This window comes from Dipodomys ordii, unplaced genomic scaffold (genome assembly GCF_000151885.1).
Source record: "Dipodomys ordii isolate 6190 unplaced genomic scaffold, Dord_2.0 Scaffold10, whole genome shotgun sequence".
NCBI classification, from domain to species: Eukaryota; Metazoa; Chordata; class Mammalia; order Rodentia; family Heteromyidae; genus Dipodomys; species Dipodomys ordii.
In genome coordinates this window covers 18,521,254-18,527,360 of record NW_012267226.1, presented here as the reverse complement: position 1 = coordinate 18,527,360, position 6,107 = coordinate 18,521,254, and positions in this window count along the sequence as shown.

Sequence of the window (6,107 nt, the reverse complement as noted above, 5' to 3'; positions counted from 1 at the left end):
GTGTGTGTGTGTGTGTGTGTGTGTGTGTGTGTGTGTGTGTGTGTGTGTGTGTGTGTGTATGTATATACATATATGTATATTTGTGGCAGGAGTTAGAAGCAGCTTGGGATGTTGAATCCTTGTCCCTTAGTAACTTTCTGAAACTCTCAGACACAATTGCCTTGTGTCTAAGCCGATTTCCTTTTTGATCTGCCCTCTCGTCCCCTCTTCCTTCTTTTCTCTAAACCTGCAATTAAATTAGATCCTATTATACACCAAGGAGGAAAAATAAATAAATAAAGCAGCTCCAGAAGAGAGGGCTTTATTCCCTAAAGAATGGCAGGGCTTGTTAATTTGCATCTTTGGAATGTGTGTGAGAGTTCATTGGGAGGGTCTTCATGAAATTAGAACAAACCAAACTTTAGATGGGACTGAATTGATCAATAGGGATCAACTTGCTTGCCAGAGAGATGCCCGTCTTATGAGCTTATAGTAGTATATGTAACTAATTAATGTATGCTTGTGTGTAATTAATGTATGCTGACCCCTCCTAAAAAAAGATATAGAGCCAGAAATGTTTTATGCTAATGCTGACAAAGCAGATTGAATGATAGAGAATCATATAAACTCTCCCATTCCCTAAGCCCCTGGAGAGGACCTAGACAATTTTCCTTTCAAAGAAAGCTTGAGCAGCCACTGGTTAAGGGAGTAGGAGCAGATCTGAGAAAACACTCTGGTCGATGCCCCATGCCATCCAGATATGTAGCCAGGCCGTGCTGCCCCTGGCATGGTCTCCTGTTAGGGAAGAATTCCACAATGGAGAAACATGAAGCCCAGAACCTTAACAGAGTCAGAACGAGCTCGATGACCACAAAGCACAGGCGTGTGATAGACAGAAGTGCAGCTGGAATAGCTGAAGCCAGGAGATGGCTGCTGGTGGCTGATGGCTCATGAGGTCCTCTGACAATAAGATTGGCTACCCGGTGCATTAGTCAGGATAGACTCGTTTATGTGGTGCTAATAAAATGATCCCCAGGTCTCAGTGGCTTAGCACTTAAAAAGTTTATTTCTCATTTACACCAAGTCTGTCTTGGTCTAAGTGACGCTCTAGGGCCATTGATCATGAAGCGACTTAGTGACCTGCTTTATTCCTGTGACCTGAATCGCGGTTGCCATGGTAGGCAAAGAGGCCATCTGGGGAACTCATTCTTGTTCTTCTAAGCTCCGCTCCAGAAGTGTCATGCGATTTCTCCCATAGTCCATTGAGAGAGTGAGCCACAGGGCACCACTGAAATGCAAGGAGCTAAGGAAACGGATGTACCCGCCAGGATATTTGTGAATATTACTTTTTCTGCCTTCCTATTAAGGCCCCTCTTGTTACATTTAACTGAATAAGTGAAGTCTGACTGCAACAGCTGCCATCTTAGAGGCCCAAACTGAAGACCAAGTTCAAAGACACACAAATTCTTGAATGAAGGGGTGCGGGGTATACGTGAAAAAAGATCCTATCCCAATAGTCAAGCACCTACTTGGAATCAAAGGGACCTCTAGTACTTCTAGTATTCACGCTTCAAGAGAGGTAAATGTCCATATCTCTTATGTATTTTGGGCATCAGTTTAGAACTGATAGTCATGTTAGGGTGCCATCACAGTTTCTTAACAGATGTTTAATGCTAGATTGGAGGTTTATGGAGGTTTATGCTAGATGTGTGACAAATAGAGTCTGACTGAAGGCACCTCATGGTTTTAGACAGATCGAACTTGTGCCTTAAGAGAATATGTATACCCAAGAAATCTTTCAACAGTAGGAGGAACATGATAGCAAGGAGGAACAAGAGAAAGAAGCCTCTACACTTTCTGATTTCTATGAAAGTAATAAATCCAAATAGAAATAATAGCCTTTTTATAGAAAAATGCAGGGGCGATGATTCCAATTCATGGGCTGTTTTGTTCTTTGGTTTAATCACTGCCACAGAGAGACAGGAGAGAGAGATGCACCTTGGAAAATGGCAGTATATTATTGTGAATTTAATAATGTATGACTCTAACTGCAGGTGCTTTCCCGTACTGGTCTCCTCATTAGAACAAATCAGTACAGCCCTTGATATTGAGTATGGAGTTATTAATCTGACAAGTACTTTTCCCCCCACCTCAATTTCCAACAAATAAAGGACACCAGATGCAATTTTCTTTCACTTGATGGGACAAGTCTGCATCTTTTTGGCTTTCTCAGAGATATCTTAACTCTCCTCTGACCAATAGAACTCCTTTCCTCCTTACCTGAAAGAATGGTTAACTGAGGCATGGAGCTCGTGGCTAGTTTAGCCAAATGGTTAGGGAGTTTGAAGGGGAAATGTTGAGGATTGGTATGATGAGGGAGCATCCTATGAGGATCATCAGTAGTCTCCAGACAACAGAGAATTGGGTGGCTATGAGTCAGACTTCTATAACCAAGCGTTTGCTTGGGGAAGACAGAATGATGGGCACAGATCTCCCCCCACCTGTGTGTGTGTGTGTGTGTGTGTGTATGTGTGTGTGTGTCAGACTTGAGAGCCAGTGAGTGTTACATTACTTCGAAAAGGAACTTTACAGATGTGATGAGGGATTGTCCTGTATTATTCTGTTGAATCCACTGTTACCACATGAGTCCTACAAGTGAGGAACCTTTCCTAGAACAAGGGCCAAAGGGATACAACACCAGAGGCAGGAGAAATACACAGCCTGAAAGAAACTCACCATGCAGATTTAAAAGGGGTTATGAGCAAAGGGATGTGGGTTGTTCTCTGAAGGAAAACCTTACTCCAAAAACTTTTTTTTTTGGGTCCGGTCGTGGGGCCTGAACTCTGGGCCTGGGCGCTGTCCCTCAGCTCTTCAGCTCAAGGCTAGCACTCTACCACTTGAGCCACAGTGCCACTTCCGGCTTTTTTCTTTTTGCTTATGTGGTGCTGAGGAATCGAACCCAGGGCCTCAGGCATGCAAGGCAAACGCTCTACCACTGAGCCACCTTCCCAGCCCTCCAAAAACTTTTAAGGAGCTGAATTTTGTCAATACCTCGAGAGAACAAGTAAACAGGTTATTTGTCCCCAAAGCCTCTGGGAAGAAAAACAGCCTCATCAACACTTGGAGACGCTACAGATTTCTGACTATTGAATTTGTGTTATATTAAGACATCACAGCTTTAGTTTCTCTTTTTTGGTGGGGTCAGGGGCGAGAATGGAGGGTTTAAACTTAAGGCCTTGTACTCGCTTGTTTAGCTCGAGTTCTACTATTGGAGCCATGCCTCCAACCTGGCTTATTATTGGTTATTTTAGAGATGGAATCTAGCAGACTTTTCTGTCCAGGGTGGTTTTAAACTGTGATCCTCTAGACCTCAGCCTCCTGAGTAACTAGGATTATAACTAAGATTGCAGATGTAAGCCATTGACTGCCAAGTGGGCATTTCACACTAGATCGATAGCTTTAATCACATGCTCAGAGACAATAGGTATTCATGGTATTTATATATGTATCTATTATATATTTATGTATCTTATATACTTATATATGTATAATATAATATATATATCAGTATTTCTATGTGGAACAACAATGAAGCTAGATTAATATGGATTAAAAAATATGCATGGAGAAGTTGAGGGATATAATATGTCTATTAGGGATGAGAATGGAGCATAAGGACTCTAAAAACCAACTTGACAATGCCCCCTAAAAGGCAGAAATATGTAGCCAAGAAAGATGCATGAATGTAATGTATGGAGCTGAGAGGGAAGCCAGCCTCCGCCATTCTGATGGTTGGTATCTATCCCAATAAAGCAGATTCTTTTTGCTTCTATGGAAGGGTTTACTTTCAAGGAAGCTATAAAGCTCCTAAGCCACCACCCCACCGCCACGCCAATGGCAGACAATTCCCAGCAAACATGACCTTTCTCTTGCTGAAATCAGACTGTCTCGGAACACTTCTCACTCAGCTCCGAGCAGTCACTAACAATCAATAAGACTTGGCACGAGAAATAAAAATCCTCTAATTGCACCCAGTCTAATGAATGCTGTCCTACCAAATCCTACCAATTATGATAAAATATTCATGTACTTTTATTTATTGATTCACATATTTTATTGTAAACACGGCAAACAATCCCGTTCTTCCCAGACACAACAATAATGATTTCAGGGATTGAACCCTTAAGTCGACAACATATATTATCGGTGACAAATGCAGGTTTCAGACAGCATAAGCAGATTGTGTCAATAGTCTAGATCTCTATGATGGACTCTGAAGTGTCTCTAATTCGTATAAACATTTCCATGTGCTGTATTAAGTTCAAACAAAGTGCCATGCGTTTAGCGTCGCCTTTGTAGAAACCCTAAGATTAATTTCAAAGAGATCAAATAAACAGAGATGCATGTAATTCTTGTAAACATCCATTTTCCCTCTCACAGCCTGCTACTGTCAACATTAATAAATAAACTAACAGGAGCCTTGCAAGTTCATTAGTGGGGGTGGTTCCATGAACACGAGCCCCTCTCAAAATTGAGGGAAACCAGACCTCAGCTTTCTAAACGACAGACTTGTCAACTTCAACAGGAATGACAGTTATTACAATAATAGATGGTGAAGACTCTTAATGATCTGCGGTGTCAGATTACAGATTCTAGGTGTAAGGGGAGACTCATAGATCTGCGATGGATAATGGACTAATGGACATTTTATACTTTCTTAGTGATGAGTATCAGTAAATGGAAATCTATGGACATATATCTGATATTCCCATTAAGCAGGAGCGTGGTGATATTTCCCTTTAAAATATCCTATGAAGAGCTGAATCGTGGGAATGGAACATGAGAGACAGCTAATACCTGGGTCTGAGTGTCTTCTCTGGACATTAAGTGAGAAACTAGGTGGCAAAACTCTCTAAAGAAAATTCTATCGACAAAGGATCACTGATTGCTGATCGCTGCTATTCTCCATCTCGGCTGCTATTTCCCTAAATCAAATCACCTTCATCTCTCAGTGGATCATTCCAGTAGCATCGGACCTTGGCCCTGCTTCAACATCTTTCCAACACAGAAGCCAGAAGGTTGATAGTTCCACAGCCAAAGGCTTTGGAATTGTTTCCATGTCATTCCATGTCATTTGGAGCAAACTAAGCGTGCACCTGGCTAAGGGGTCTTGTAAAGCACAGCTTTCTGGACCTGGTTATCAAGTTTCTGACTCTGTAGATATGAGAGAAGACCTGGGAACTTGGATTTCTAACAGGAACACTGCTGCTGGTAGCCACTCTGAGACCACCGGCGTAGAACCAAAGCTTCCAATGGTCCAGAAGCATGACAGTGGTCTAATCCTGTATGGTGAGGATCGTGTTCATTACCACTCTGACCACATTTCCTGATACTCTTCCTACCTTCTGTTCCAGTCACATTGACTCTTGCCTGTCCTTAAATGCCGTGGAGTCCTTCTCTTGCTCTTTCTTATATCCTGGGACAGTATTAAAGGCACTTATGAGATTTAAGATTTTTATGAGGGTATTTAACATTTTGATATTATTGTTTCTAGGTTCTTTTGGATTTTTACACATAGACTATCACATATTCTACTAATACAGATAGCTTCTTTTCCAGTATGTACCCTTTTGATCTTCTATTACTGCCATATCTAGAATTTGCAGTACTTTGTTCAATAAGAGGGTAAGAGTGGAATGATTTGTTCTGACCTAAGAGGGAACATGTTCAGTCTTCTTATGGAGATGACAGAAAGTCTTCCTTCCTAATATACGGAGAATTTTGTTGTGACTGGTTGTTGAATTTTGTCAAATTGTTTTTTTTACAATTGGTACAATCAGTTTTTTCCTTAGCCAGCCAATATGGTAGTTGATACTTTCAAGTATTGAACTATCCTTGCATACCTAGAATCAATCTCATTTTGTTGTGGAATAAAATTTTTCTTTTTATACACTGTTGGATTTGGTGGGAGGATTTTTGCTTAGAAATTTTGGTGGTGCGATGCTCATGAGATATTGATTGTTGTGCAATCATTGTATGGTTATGGGAACACACTAATACTAACTCCATAAAATGATTTGGGAAATGATCCCTTCACTTTTACTTTCTGGAAGAGATCATATAAATTT